Here is a 15,883-nt window from a genome sequence, read left to right as displayed (position 1 = left end):
GACTAGCTTTAAGACTGCTTTGTATCAATACTTCATGTTCATTTGGAGGCAGAAGGCCCAATACTGATCCCACCCATCAAAGACAATATCTTCATTGACCTTAGTGAGATCAAGACTCACTCCATTGACTGGATGATGCAGGTCAGTCTTAACTGGCCAGTTTGGGTCATGGTCTAAAGATGAATATTTCAGGTGGAATTTACTGGGTCATTTAAAAAAAACCAAGCATTTAAGAAAATCCTAGAACTACATGAGATTTTATCCTAGCTCGCTTTTGTGGCTTCTTGTAATCTGCTTGTGTATCAGATTTCTTAAAGACTCTGGCTGCTAAAGTTAGCTCAGTGCTGATTTCATTTTTTTTCTTTCTACACACCTTTTATTCTTGTTTATTTAATTGCCCAAAGAAATAGTCACCTAAATTCTAAACACAGGATAATCCATGTGCAGATTTTCTGTCCCGTTGTTGTGTTTTTCAGTGACTAGAGCTAAATGAGAATGGCTTCTGAAATGGCAAAACGCCACAAGCTGTTTGGTGTTTAAGAAATTATTGATGCTTCTCTTCAGAAGATATTAGTTTGCAACAGAAGTGGCACGTTTCTAAATAGGAAAAAAATCTTAATTGTAGCCTCTAATGTCAAACCATATAAAGCTTGCTAGTGGCAACCTAATACGAGGAAAACAAACAGCATTGAGTGGTATAAATAATAAAAATACTGCAGATCTGAGTCATTATTCTTCTTTAATTGCTGTATCTTAGACTGACTGTACAGATAAAATAGCTAGTATAAAAATGAGATTAGAATGTTTCTGCTGTAAAATTCACCCTTGGATTTATTAACGTGACAATCCCTTTAGCTCAAAGCAAAGAGATTATTTGTATGATTGATGTTTTCCTCACTGATATATAGGAGTCATTAACAGTCAGTTTAGTATCCAGTTCAATTACAGTACCATTTATGCTTGTATTGCAATTTAAATTTGGATATGATTGTTGTAAATTTCTGCTGTCTTTTAAATGGCACTCTCACTGCTGTCTAAGTCTTAGATACTTAATGCAATCTTGTGCTGTTCAGAAATGTCCAATTCATTATTTCAAACCTTCACGTTCTTCAGAGCTAAAGTCACTGCTGGTATGTTACCAAATCCAACAACAACCTCTTCTCTCTCACTTTTTAATATGGAGCTACACAAATATTATTCTGATGACTTTAGATAATGTTTTCAATGCATCAGTTCAGCATGCACTTAAAGCACCAGCATTCTGTAATGGTTGCATTTAAATGATCCCAAGACGCAAGGCAGTGAGGCATTGGGTGTTACGGCTAGGGATCTACCAAAATTGCAATTTCACCAATTTTGCAAAATCTGACATTGCCCACGAAATCTATGGGGGAAAAAAAAGAAAACTTACAGAAAATAAAACACTGGCTCCCCAGAGGGAGCCAGCAGCCCACACTGTGTTGTGGCCCAGCTGTGCAGCCCACTGGATTGGCGGGAGGGAGGGGGAGGGGGGGCTGCTTGCATGATGGGTGCCCAAGATGACTGCCACCTCTGTCAATTGGTGGTGGGGGTTGGGGCCACGTGACAGATAGCCTTCACAGCCAATCAGCAGCAAGGGGCAGAGCCGTATGATGGACAGCCCTTGCAGCCAATCTGCGGTGAGGGGCAGGGCCACCAGGTCAGTCAAAAGCATGGGGTGCCCATTGTGTTCCATCCCCAAAAAAGGCTTCCAGGCCCTCTTTTTCCCTGTGAAATTGGCTACCTCGAGTTCAGTAGGTCCCTAGTTATGGTGTAATTGTATAGGAGCCCTTCCCACAACGTATTCCAGGAACAGAGTCAAGATATTCACTGTTTGTCTGCTACATGGCATCCTGTAAGAGGGAAACATTGCTTAAACCTCATTGCCAGAAAAGGATGTTGTCTGGGTGTTAGAGTGAAGCATGACACTTTTACCAATGCACAGGTGAAACGTGAAGCCAATTGCTAACAAAACTGAATAGGAGTGTGAAGGGACAAAAGTGCGTGAGACTTCTAAAGTGCGGTTCAAGATGAGATGTTTTACCTGTGTTTCAATTGGGAGCACTATCCGTTTGCAGATCTTACAGCAATTGCTTATTTAAAGTGAGTGACAAGGAGGCAGAAAGCTTTCACCTGCGATCCAGAAAGGAGTGCCGCATTGCCAAGTTCTAGCACTGCGGGTGGCCAAGAACGCTGATCGTGTGGACATGGCTGTTCTGAGCTGTCAGCTTTCCAAAGCAACAGCTGACATGCGGGGTTTTGATCCAATATGTGATGTGTATTCCCATGTGTATGCACACACAATGCCTGCGTTATAAGAATAATACTACTGGTGCAAATTCAAGCACTCAGAAATCAGGAAACAGAAAGGCAACCTCAATTTGTCCCCTCGTGCACATGCATTTTGATGAGCTCTGCACTTCCGTGGTCATATACTATTTCTTCCACAGCTTCAGTCAATTAAGATCATGCAGTGAAGGATACTTGTTCTAAACCACCCATTTCCTCTTCCCCAGAAGATGAAAGGTGTATTGTGAATGAGGTAGAAATGTAGGAAAAGAAAGTCCCAAGCTTGAGGCAGCTGAATGTTGCACTAGGGTAGGGGCAGCAATACCCTACAGCTCATGGAGCTGGGGGCTTCAGGTCATGAGGAATAGCAGTGTGTGGATGAGTGGTGGCAGTGGCCAGGTCCTAGCACCAGCCTACCTCAGATCCAAGCTGGGTCACTGCGGCCTGCTACTAGAAAATATCACCGACCTCTCCCTAGGGAACTTAATTCTATCCCTCCATCTGCTACAGAGTCTCTTTGATGCTGGGCCAATCACTTAAGCCAAACCTGCCTTGATGGTCTCTTACTGTGGGGTCCCCCACATTCTGGTTAACCTTGTTTGAAATCCTGGGTCTGATTTGCAGATGGGCCGAGTGCTCACAACTGCAGCCCATACCAACATGAGCTGACAGTTGAACATAAAAAGCACAATATAAGGGTACATACTGTGGGATGTCCAATTCTAGGGGCCTCAAATTGGACACCCACATTTAGTATCTCTCTTGATTTTAATCGCTGTGTGCCTCAGTTTCCCAACTGTAAGTGGGGATAACAACACCTCTCATCTCATGGGGTAGGTGAAAATATATAAAATAATATGTACTTGTTGCCAAGTGTAGTTTGGAGCACTTGGACTCCAAAGTTGAAACCACCAGAGAAAAGCTGAAAAGAGCTTGAAGACTATGTAGCATGGACTAAAGGAGGAGTCCTCTGGAAAACCAACATTGGATCATGTAATTAGAGACTATCATAATGAATCTGCACAGGCAGCTTTAATTTTGGTATTTCTTAACTTTTCAGCATCCGGCTTCACGACCTTAGCAGCTTTGTACCATATTTTTGTGGGGGAGCTAGGTTTTGAATAGCTCAGACTGGAAAAGGCAGACTTTTCCTCATGCAATACCATTCGCCGCATGGACCTCTGTTCCTCGAGCTGATGGAGTGATAAGAACAGCAGATGGTCATCGTCTTTGTGGGCCACCTGCTAGTGGGTTTGACAGTCATTTGTTGACAGCAGAGGAGTGGCGAGACTCAGAAATCTTGGATTTCAGGCTATGGAGTGGCCTGTGCTCTCCTGGACACACTTTCCTTTCCATTCCCCTCCAGCCTAGCCCTGTTATACTCCTGCCCCATGCTTGGCTCTCTGTCCCAGTCCTATTTGCGTCACTGCGCTAGTCCCAGTCTCCACTCCTCAGGCTTTTCATACCAACTTCTTATACCCTTGCCCAGCTAGTCCTAGCTCCTTTCTTCATGGCGCCATATCCGATCTGGTTCTCTGTCCCTTCCCATGCCTAGATCTCCAGCCACCCTCACACTTCGTTTCCCTATTGGTTCCCATTTTCCTTCATCATCCAAACTCAAGATGCTTTCCCACCCCCACATCCATGTCTCCCTCTCTTTGCCTGGGCAATACTGGTTCCGCCTCGTCTAGGACTAGTTGCCCCATCATACCCTGCTGATCCCAGTAAAGGGGTATTGGGTACACTGACACAGAAGAAAACAAATATGCAGTTTGTTATACAGACCTATTGGGCTATACACCTAAGACAATTTTTGGGAGTAGGATGCCTGAAAAGGAATGATTGCTTTAATCCAATCCAATTAATTCACCCGATCCAGTTCTGCATGGCACTGCCAAGCACCTTACCCGAGCCTTGCCGAGTGTCTCGTCTCAGCAGGAATTGACGGCATTCAGGGCCTTGCAAGATCTTACCCGGCTGCCTCAGCTGTGAGAGCTGAGCGAGTTCAGCACAAAGCACTCAGCCCTGAATGCTGCCGATCACTGTTATAAGAGGCAGAGTATGAAGATTAGACAGAAAAGGAATCCTTTTTGGAGTTTTACCTCCATGCACAGTAGTAAATTAAAACCTCTCTCTCCTCAGCAAGGCGTTGTGCAAATTATTGTATTGTACAGTCATATGAGAGAGATGTTGCAAGTTTCTGAATGTCTCCTGGATTGTATTATAGCTGCTTGATATATTATGAAGTTTTGAGTTTTGCAAGGTGGCCTTGGTTTATGATATTATTGGTGTGTGCGGTCATTGCTTGGGCCATTAATAGTTTGAGCTGGTATAGCTGTGCGGGAAAATATCAGCCACTAGGAGAATTTCTCCACCAGAGAGAACAGATGGGGGCAGCAAAGAGGCAAAGTTCACCATTTCGGTTCCTGTTCCAACCCCTTCATTAGCTTCACTGCTGCACCCTCTAATCAGATGTGATTACAAGTTTTACTAAACAATGTTTAAGCATAACAAGCCCTAGAAATTTCCATTAGGCCAAGCCCTGCTATTTTGGGCAGTTGTTAACTTGCCTTGCTCGGGCAAAGCTTCATCTGCCCCGTGGTAGTTATTCTGCATGTCATACTAGCAGAGAGAGGATTCGCTTTTTTTCCTGGGAATGACTCTTCTCATGCTTCGTGGGGAGAATGCCACTGCAGAAGACATCACCTTCACCTGAACAAACCAGTCTTGTGTACTTCAGTGTCCTTGTCATAAATTCCTAATTGGAAGGTTTTAATGTTTGAAATGGAGACTTGGTTAACAGAGGGAAAAGTGACCTCTTGGTTAGCAATGCTTGAATACTGATGAGCTTATGCCGCCTTCTGCTGAGGCAGCTGTAACGACAACAATGTAGGGTCATGTAGACTTCACTGCTACCAATAAATGGAGGTCAAGTTTTCGGGTTTTTTTTTTTTTGCAACTGCAGTGCAATGAATATTCTGGTCAAAATATGCCCCAGAATTGGCAGGGGTTATGAAACCAGAAAACAAAATGAGAGAGCTACAAGTTGGTGACTATTTAAATATTCTGGTGGCTCGTACTAGTGACCTGCATTAAAGAATTCAGGAAGGCAAGGTGACACAGTTTGTTCCAGTTGCAGAGCCAGTCTGTTTAATGTGTCCTGTAAAGTTTAATGTTTGTGTTACACTGACAATCTCAGTGCTTTCATTCATAAGACTACCAAGCCATTTACAGGCTTAGTGTGTAACATGGCTTTCACAGGGGAGAAGCAGAAAAAAATGAGATCTCAGTGGGGGTTACCCAGTCTGCAGACATGTGTTTACTCCTTTGGTGGAACAGATGGATGTAGGAACAGGAGGAGCTTTGGTTTCACAATCCACCCCTCCCTGCTCAGTACAGCCCAGCTGAGCTGGTGCTGGAAGTGTCTAATTTATCATAGCTAATGGCCAGGGAGGATCCACGAAGCTGGGGAGAAATTGTGGGGTGTTCCTTTGAGTCATACGGCTTTTGTGCTGGGGCAAACAGTAGTCTGTTCCTTGCCCAGGGCTCTGAAGTCACCATCTAGCATTTCATTTCTTTAGAAACAGCTCTGGTGACAAACACAGCTCGAAAAACTCATTCTAGGAGGCAGTTTGCTTAGAATAACGAAAGGGGGATTACAGAGGTCAACCCTATGAGATTTGATTTAGCCATGACTACAGGAGATGAATCCCTAAAATGAGTGTCTTTGAATTAGGAATATGCTGTCTAGAACCTACACTTATTTTTTAGTGTTTAGTTCCTGGGGAACTTTTGTGTTATGGGAAGGCAGTTGCCATAGCATCATATCATTTTATTATAAGAAAGCTAACAACAAGGAGCAGATATTTGCAAATATAACTGATGTGGTGCTTTTGGTATCTGCTAGAGAGCTACACTTAATAAGGTGGACAGTCCTGCCAACCGGTTCCAAAAGCAAAGCTCTGATACACTTAGAGTAAAAAAAAATACTCGTAAGCTCTTACAGATGGAAGACCCCACTCGCATTTTCTGATGGACACTAGCCTTGAAATAGAAAAAAAAGGACTGGACACTTGCTGCTCAGTATAGCCAATTTGGTTTTTATGCTATGTTTCTAGGGAGCTCAGTGATGCCTGGTAGAAGGTAATGTATCTCATTACCAAGGCTGCTCTGTTGTTTGCAGGTTGTGCTCCTCGCAATCTAAAATATGACAGCTCACACACGTCCTAACTGGGCTCTTCCCTGGCCTCCGGTGTTGCTCAGTGTCTGCTTCAGAGCATGGTGGCTCCACCACCAGACCCCACGTAAGGCTTGGCCTGCAGCTTTTGAAGGAGCGAAGTTCTTCCCCATTTCAGCCCTGCAAGATGTGGCTCCAAGACATTTGCAGAATTGACAGGCATTCCTTCCCATGGCCAGCTGGCGATTTGCTTATTACCTGAAGCTTGCCGTCACATCAGTTGTGTTATTATTTTGGCTTGTTCGTGTGCTAGCTCTGTTAACAGCTATACATTTCCAGTGTAGTCCTCTGGAAAAATGCAGCCAGAGCAGTGCACCCCACACACTGACACCATGCTGGCTGCACGTGGAAGTATTCCCTTTAGCTGATTCTACTCCTACTGCCTTTCTGGTTTGGATGTATCTTTTGGCAAGGGTAGATGCAGCCCATACGCATTTTGTCTCGAAACGGACATAGTTTTTCTGTGTCATTAAAGAAGCAGCTATACAGACCTGCTTGAATCCATAACGTGCTTTTGAACTGACCACCAAACGGACCAGAGAAGGATAAAGTTCGGAGTGCCGAGGTGGCGTACAAGGGTTTCTTTCCTGTTTATCACTCTGCACTAAGCTTTTTGGTGGCATACAAATTGTGACTCTGTAAATCGAAAAGGAAAAACTAGGCTGCTCTTTGTATCAGCTGAACTTAAGAGACTCCTGCCAAGTGGCAGCTCTTGATAGCAGCAGTTTAGATCATTTTTCTTGCTTTGGTTCTGCCTTCTTGGAGAAAACAGTGATGACCAAGACCATGCAGCTATGACAAGTTGTTTCAAATGGATCATTACAACATGCTTCTTAGAACTGCTAAGTGAACTGATCCCCAGTGCCAGCCAGTTGCTTGTGGACACATGCCATCTCTATTCTTTAGATTTGCCAGATGTGCTGTGTGGAGTTATTGCTTCAAGGTGAACACAGCTTCTATTGAAGCCAGTGGGTGCCATGGTCGGGGGCACAATATATTTGTACAGAGTCTAATCTTTCTTGCTCACAAAAAACTGGACTGTGCAACTGGGATCTCCATGTAAGGGTCTGGGATGGAAGTGCAGTGGACCCGTGTAGAAAGAAGCTGTAGCATACAAGGGATAAAAACCCTTGGTTGGAGGAAGAAAGTCTTCCAGACACAACAAAAATGGTGTGCATTGTATTCAGAAACTTCCCATTGTATTTGACTAAAATAAAAGTTATGTGCATGTATATATACCCATACATATGAATATATATGCAAGAATTCATTACTTTTTTATTCTAAACCAAGTGCAATTTATTTTGGTGAACACTAGAAAGTGCAGCTTCCCAATGGCCAATCATGGGAAAAGTTAATGAAAAATGTAGCTAGTTAAAGTTAAAAGTTAGCAGCCTTTAAAATTATCTTAAGTTAAAAAGTTAAATATTTCCACTTTCAACTAGTTAAAAGGTAAGTTAAAAAGAAAGTAACTAGTTAAAAGTTAAGTTGATTCGTGAGAAATGCGTGAAACCCAGCCAACTGCCTCTTAGCATCATTTTTCATTTTCAAATGCAGTGAGTGGGTTTCTTTTCCAGAAGTCCACAGAAGCACGCTAATTTACTCAGAACTCACCCTGCTTTACCTGAAAACAATGTTAGACTTGTTATACAGTTTTCACAATAACAATTTACCAGTACCTATGTAACGTTAGATCCTCCTCACCCTCTCCATGTGAAGTACTTTGTAAAAGTCAATGCATCATATAGGTATACCAGAATAACAGAGATATTCATAGCCAGGTGACAAATGAAAGCTGTTTCCACAGAAAACCTCTATTGCTACAATCTGTATTGCTCAAAAGGTAACAAGTGGGTATGAAATGCATCTGAACTAGAAATAATGAAAGTGTCTGAAAATCAAAATTAGACTGAAATGAGAAAATAAGTTTAAATGAGAAAACGAATGTTCAGTTGCATAGCAGAAACAGTTTAAACATGTGTATTGAACTTCAGCAAAAGCTACATTTCAAAATTTACATTTGACGATTTTCCTCTTCTGTCTTGCAAAACTAAGCCCCCACTACTGAACAATCGCTCTACATGGGCAGATGAGGGAATGCTTGTGTTATAACAGATGAATAGTTTTTTCATAGTAGGTGACATCTCAGATAAGTTTCTTGCAGATGAGAAGTTATGTTCCCCCTACGTGTGGCAGAGCACCCCCTGCAAAAAGGCACTGCCGACACTGTCAGCGGTGCCTGTGGGCAGTTGCTGCTTGCCATCCTGCCACTGGCGGCACTGCCAGTGGCATCTGCAGGTGGTCCATGATCGCTCCTGGCCACCACTGATGCTGCCTGCAGTGCCTGCGGGTGGTCGGCGCTCGCCACCCCCCCCTGCTGCCGACAGTGCTGGTGGCGTCTGTGGGAGCTCCCCACTCACTGCTGCTGGGCTCCCGCCACCACCAGTATGCTCCCGTCGGCACAGCCGTGCCCCTCCAGCTGCTGGGGGCACACGCCATTTATGGCTCAACTTCTTGGGCCCTGGTTTGGATCCTCATTAAAATTTAAAAAGTCAGCATCTGCTGACTGATCTGCTGATCTTCACCCTCACTACTAGCTCCCACTCTTACTGGGATCAATATCTCTGCTTGCTTGTGCTTGTTCCCTCTCCTGCAGCCAACTTCTGCAAATGCTTAGAAAATGCCAGCATGAACCAAGGAACTCTGGCACTCATAGTTCTTAAGAGACCGTATCTCGTAGGAAGACACACTACTCCCTGACTCTCAAAAAAGAAGTCCTAGAGTTTCAATAAAGAAATGTTGTTCCATGTAAGTTCTAGAGAGTGGCTGTGTCAGGAAAAAATCTGGGAAAGCCAGATTTCTTTTTTTTTTTAACTTTGAACTGATACTTTAAAAAAAAGTTAAAGTTAACCTTTTTTTTTAACTAGTTAAAGTTAAAAGTTGACAGCTGAAAAAATTAACTAGTTTGAGTTAAGTTATGAGTTTTCCCACTCATAAGTTGATCCTCCAGTGCAGAACTGGAAGGATTGAGGCACACTAGAAACACATCCCGAAGAAGCTTGTATTACAGTTACCTATGCTGCATCTGTTCTGTGGTTTTGGGCTTCGTCTATACCGTAGCAACTTGCAATCACATTGTAATCTAAACCTAGCTAAACTAACCTGTAAGTAATCTACCCAAGAGCACAGGGCTGTAATTCTCAACCAGCCTGTTGCAGCACTTTGTGTCCCATGAGATCCTTTTAAGGGTGCCATGTAATACTAACAATTAGGTGAGCAAATACCTACACATGATCCACAAGAAAAATTCCGAGAGATTTCAAATAGGAATTTATAGTGTTGAAAACAGAAAGGCCACACCAGGTCAAATTGAGTGTTTTGTAAGAAAAGAACTGTGCTATTGTTTTTCCATGGTCAAAAAAGAAGTGAAAGTAAGAGCTGACATTTTCTAAGGGGTGTCTTGAGTCTAAAAAAGTTGAGAACCACTGGCATAGGATTTAGTGTGAGCTAGCTACCTGAACACCCCTGAATACTTGTCCTGCTTTTCCAGCTTAAAGCCAGCTTGGGTATATCTATGCTCACAGTGATTGTAGCATGGACATACCCATAGAAAACTTTTGGCATCAGTACTGTCAAGTCAAAGCTTCTCAGGAGCTTTAAGAGAGTAGTAGTTAGCCATGTTATTCTAAAGTCAGGGTAGATGTATATCCTAAAGACAAACTAAATCAGAGATTCATAAGCTTTCAGTAGTCACAGCTCACTTCATCACACGCTTTAGTTTTACATCATTAGAAAAAAAAGAAATGAGTGGAATACAATCATTGAAAAGTCCCCTATTCAGACTTGATAGCTTGTAATTAATGTATGGAACTCACTGCCAAGAGATGTTGGGGAGACGGGTGGCTTAAACCAATTCACAAGAGGATTGAAGAAAAGGCTGTCAGATAGGGAGGGATGCAGCCTCTGTATGTCAGATCATCCTAAACCTCTGAATGCTGGAAATTGCAATGGGAGAAGATCATGGGGTAGAAAATTCTGGATGTGCTCCTTTTATTTCCCACCCCGCCTTTGGCATATACTCTCTCTGCCATTACTCAGGATACCGAGTAAATGAACCTATAGTCTGTGACCCAGTAAAGAACAGTTTTTACATTCTTATGTACCTAGGGTAAAATGAATGCTGGCTGTAATTTTGTAGTCCACTTCCACTCTCGGAGGATGGAATAACTTGTGGGCAGGTCTCTGTTGATTGCAGCATCGACAATCAATAGGCCGCATCATTCCATTTCTACTTGAGCATCAGAACCGCTCTGTTAAAGAGTTCCAGTATCCAGATAATTTGTTCTTGTAGTGGATTGAACTGCAGTTGATTGCTAAATACTCTTTGATATAATCGTATTAGGCAAACTGGGAAATCCATAACAAGCACCACTTAACACATTTGCATTCATGAGAATCAAGCTCTATGGTAGTTAATTAGATGCATGTTCAGTAGAATAATTCTCCATCAAAACTCTAGATGAAAATGAGAGAAAATTTCATTTGAGACTGTATTGCTTGCATGCTTCCCCCATTTCCTTGCAATAATGGCAGCTTATTTACACTGTGTCTGTTGCGACTACCAGTGAGCTGTACCGGTGGAGAAAATAATAATTAGCTTAAAACTGATCAAATCATGAATTATGTCCATAAACTACTAGTGCCTGATGTGGCCTGTATAAGATATCATCTTTCTAGGACACTTACATTTTCAATCAGATAATTCCAAAGCAGTAGTACACACAAAGAGGAAAAACAGGACTACTATAAGGAAAAATTTAGAAGGAAAAATATATGCATTGGTTCAGATAGTCTTTTTTTTTTAAATTGTACATCCCGGAGAACAATCCCAGGGCATCGGGTTCTTTAACAAGAGGTTCTGATAGCAGCCATGGATGGACTCACTTAAAAACACATGCATACATGTTGTTCACAGTTTTAGGATATCTTCCAGGTTTGTTTGTTTATATCCTGGTTTATAAAATAAAAAGGCAAGCAATAAAAGCTCATTAAAAATAACCTCCCAGTTTCCCGTCTTGGTGAAAGCGTAATGCAAAAAAGAGATCATTTCAGTTTGTCACGTTATTTCCTAAACCTTTTAAAAAAACTTTTAGTTCTGTGCAACCAAGTCCTGAAATATTTCAGTCAGGTGAACTATGGCTGATTTTTTTACGGTGTTTTTTTTCCTTTTTAGAATGGGGGATTAAAAGAAATGTTCACAAGATGCCTCATTTCATCAAGTTAGCTATTTTCCATGCTAAAACTTTTAGATAAAAAATCTGAATCAGTTTGCATTACTACTGGAGTAGCCACTTAGATGAGAAGAAAAAACTGAAAAATGGAGCCTTGTAATGCTAATTTTGAGCACTGATATACATATCCGTTCATGGAGGAAATAAAAACCTCAGGGAGTGGTGGTATTCATAGTTTCATAGTTGGTAGGGTCGGAAGGGACCTGAGCAGATCATTGGTCCCTTTTTGATTTATAAGGCTATTACTCCATGCACCACTCATCTCTTGTATGGAGTATCAGAAATATTATGAGTCTCACAATTCATAAGGGGCAGAGTTCAGAATATGTGCCAGCCTCTTGTCAAGCATTCTCTGCGGTCACTGCACATTTCAGAGCAAGATATTCATTTGCTTTTCAAATGCCACATGTCCTTACTACAAAACTCTTATAAATTAATGGAAGGCTTTTGTGGTATGGGTTGGAGAAAAAAGATTCTGGATACTTGACATGTTGATGCTGTTGTAATTGGTCATTACAGTGGTGTAAAAAAGGAGGTGGCATAATACTATATGCCACCTGACGCCAGTGTAAGTGACACAGGGCTGGTGTAGAATTACCCCAGGAAAAAACCAGGGAGCAGATGCTGCTGCCAGAAGTTATACCAGCGTGGTGGTGTGTGTCTGCATCTTATTCCAAGCAAACAGGCTCTTACCTACCCTCTTGCAGCTTAATAGGAAGTCACAATGACAGAGCCTACTGCATGCAGCTGCCTCGGGGTAGTTGCTCATCTGTCTGCTCTGAACCCTGGTGCAATTCATTACTGTGAAAAAAGATGTAAATTATACCAGGTATGTACTTTGGCCTAATATGCAAAATGACATGGTTACCACTTTAATTGTATAAGCTAGAATTTATTAATGTAAATGAGAACTGTTAGCAGAGAAGGACTTAGATCATGGCCATAGATGGTACAAATGGAAAATCTCTTTAGATAACTGATCCATTTCACACAGATACAGATCTGTCACCTAGCTGACATTTTCTGAAGTCTAATTCTAAAAATAATCAAGCCTAGTGGAATAAGTAATATGACTTTGTGTGTTGTACAGGAATGCAAATAGTACATGTAAACTCCCTACAAGCGAACGTAGACGATACACCACACTTCCTGTTGTCAGTTCCATCCAACCTTCCTGTTTTTAAAGCAAAAGTTGTACCAACTTAAAGAGATTGTTAGAAAATTAGCAGAACTTCTGTGACCTCTGCTGGCCATTTTCATCAGCCCTCTAGCTTTCCACAGACTTGTGGCTTTGCTAGGGTACAGCTTCAAATACAACCCTGTTGGTTAAACAGTTAATCACTATCAAATGCTTAAATGCCAGGGAAAAAATTCCTTGCATAAAACGCACCAAGTTAGAAAGAGAGATCAGCTTCCAAACACATGAGTTAGAAAATAGCCTAGGCGTAGTCAAATGACTGAGCTAACCCAAACAGTTCAGTTCCTGTCTCTCAGAGGACCCAGGGGGAAATTATGTGGTAAGCATTAAAAAGCCCTGGCTGATAATACAACCTTGCACGCTGCCTGCCACACACAACGTGCATTCTGGCTAACAGCTTTCATCAAGCTCAGACTTGCTGGCTGTCAAAGTGACCCAGAAATGTGTATTTATGTTTAAAAACTCTAATGTAAATGTTAACTGGCTGTAGCCCTTATTAAAAAATCTTAGATTAAAATGAAGTATGCCTCCAAGACAGCTTCTTTAAATATTAATTTTAATGCACTTGAGTTCCTCATTCCCCAAGGTTTCCATTTGCGCGAGGAGGAAATAATTGTCAGAATAACATTAAATATTCCCTCTCCCACAGAAGTGTTGCTGTAAAAGGCTGGCGAATGCTGCGTGAATTAAGCCTGGCTAGGGTCCAGATCTACTCAAACTATAAAGATAGGTATTGCTCCTTTATCACATCCTGTTGCTGTTTGTGCTGGGAATACACTCCTCCCTGGGGCAATATGGCCTTGCATTAGACCCTACCTAGGGAGGCCTTTTCCTGCCAAACCCTTCTTTCTAGAGGCATCTACTCTAGCCCTCGATCTCTACCTCCACACAAGTGCCTTTCTGCCCCTCCTCTTTCCCTGAGCAGACTAGGCACATAGACATACAACATGTTTATTATTTGCCTAGGATCAAATTGACTTCACTGTCTGCTCAAAATGAAGCTGGCACTTGCCACACAGCCCTGCTGCTACTTACCCTAAAATCCACGTTAAATTTATCCCTTGAAAAACATATCGTAACCTCATCAAGCAGACTAAGGAAGTAGCCGTATGATGCATCCTACCTAGCAGGTAGGATAGATTTGCACCATAACTTTTGTAAAGTAGGCAACACCCCATTGCAATAACAAGGGTATTCATTATAGTGGCTTCCTTTGATAAGCAGCAGGGGTAAGGGAATGACTGGGCAGGAAGGACCTTTACCTGCTTCTCTTCTCATACCTGGAGCCTGAGCCTGCCTTTATCTGCTTATCTTCTCTTACTTCCTGTAGCAGCCCAGGGTGTCCCAACACCCTGGTGGAGACTTACTGCTCTACCCTGTCCCATAAGAGGTCTGATGGCTTCCTATTTTTGTTTCCTGATTTACCCATTATTACTCCAGTCAGGGAAGGCTGGATTTTGGCTTCTTTCAGAAGCAATTATTGTTCCTTGGTTGGGTGGAGAAATTTACTGTTGAGGGCAATGCGCACATCCTCAACCCAAGAAGCGACATCTGAGGATTAATAAGCAAACCAAAGCCTTTCTTAGGTGCATTGGATTACATTGTTGGAGGAACCTTGCACCTACCAGCAGCAGGTTATAAATTAATCCAGTCTCAGAGGAGCCTTCTCAGGGCAAGAGTGCCATCTTGTGATAGGCGTGGGTAAGAGAAGGCAAAGCTGTGCCTCTAGCACCCTTGTTAATAAGACCATGGTCCTAGCAAAGGGGTGGGCAATTATTTTGGGTGGAGGGTCGCTTACTGAGTGTTGGCAAGCGATCCAGGGCTGCATGACAGGCAGCCCAGGGCACATAAATATTAATTTTCTAAATTTGTTAGGGGCCCCGTAGGCTAGATAGAATGGCCTGGTGGGCCACATCTGGCCCCCGGGCCACATTTTGCCCACCCCTCTCCTAGCACAAGAGTTCCCACTCAAAAGTGTGTATTTTGCAGCCTGGGCTTATTTCTTCCCTTGCAGTTGCAATTACACTGAAGAAAAAAAGACACCCAAGGGAGCTGAAAGGTGCTAGTATCCTCCACATCCTCATCCTGCGAGGTGGGCAGCGCACAGCCATTGTCACTGCAGCCTTCCCTTGGGGGCAGATTTCCCACTCTTAGAGCTTCATAGTCTGAGCTCTGGCATCAAGAGTGAATTGGACCCTTTTTGCTTTTCCAAAAGATTGGCCCAAACCACAACCGCCCAGTCAAACACTGCATGGGCTTGCGTGCTTATGTGAAATGGGACCCAGATGCAAACCTGTCTGCAGTTAGGAGAATAAATATAGTTTGGCTAAATCAAACCAAGCAGCAGCAAAACCAACCTGGGCTGTTTTGCTTGCCTATCTGAGCCTGCTAAATCTCTCTCAAAACAAGCAGCCAGGTGCAGATTCCTTCTGGATTTGCTGCAGCTTCAGGAGATCTCATTTGATTCAAGCTGATTTGTTGCTTGGTTGGACACCTGTATTTTGCAATGCTTGTAATATGTCGGCTGTATGTTTGTGAATAAGGGAGTATTTCAGCCAGGACTGCTAAGCAACAGGAAGCAAGCACAATATACTAGATGAATTTTTTTCTAAAGGGGTGGTACCTTGGGACTGTGCCATGGCAGGTGAAGCTTCGGCGCTTCTTGGAAGCAGTGCTGATATCCTTAGCTCTGTGTTGTGACTGTAGGATGTTTCCAAGTGTGGGCCCCACTGTGAAGCTCCTTCCTGGTCAATTGGGATTTCAAGGTGTGGGAAGTACAACACCTCTACTACACATTAGGTATGGTATGCAGTTAAGTGGTGAATCGCACAATAAATTTAGACCAACTAC

Source organism: Crocodylus siamensis, chromosome 8 (assembly GCF_052110815.1).
Source record: "Crocodylus siamensis isolate JL-2025a chromosome 8, ASM5211081v1, whole genome shotgun sequence".
Taxonomy (NCBI): Eukaryota; Metazoa; Chordata; order Crocodylia; family Crocodylidae; genus Crocodylus; species Crocodylus siamensis.
This window is presented reverse-complemented; position numbering follows the sequence as displayed.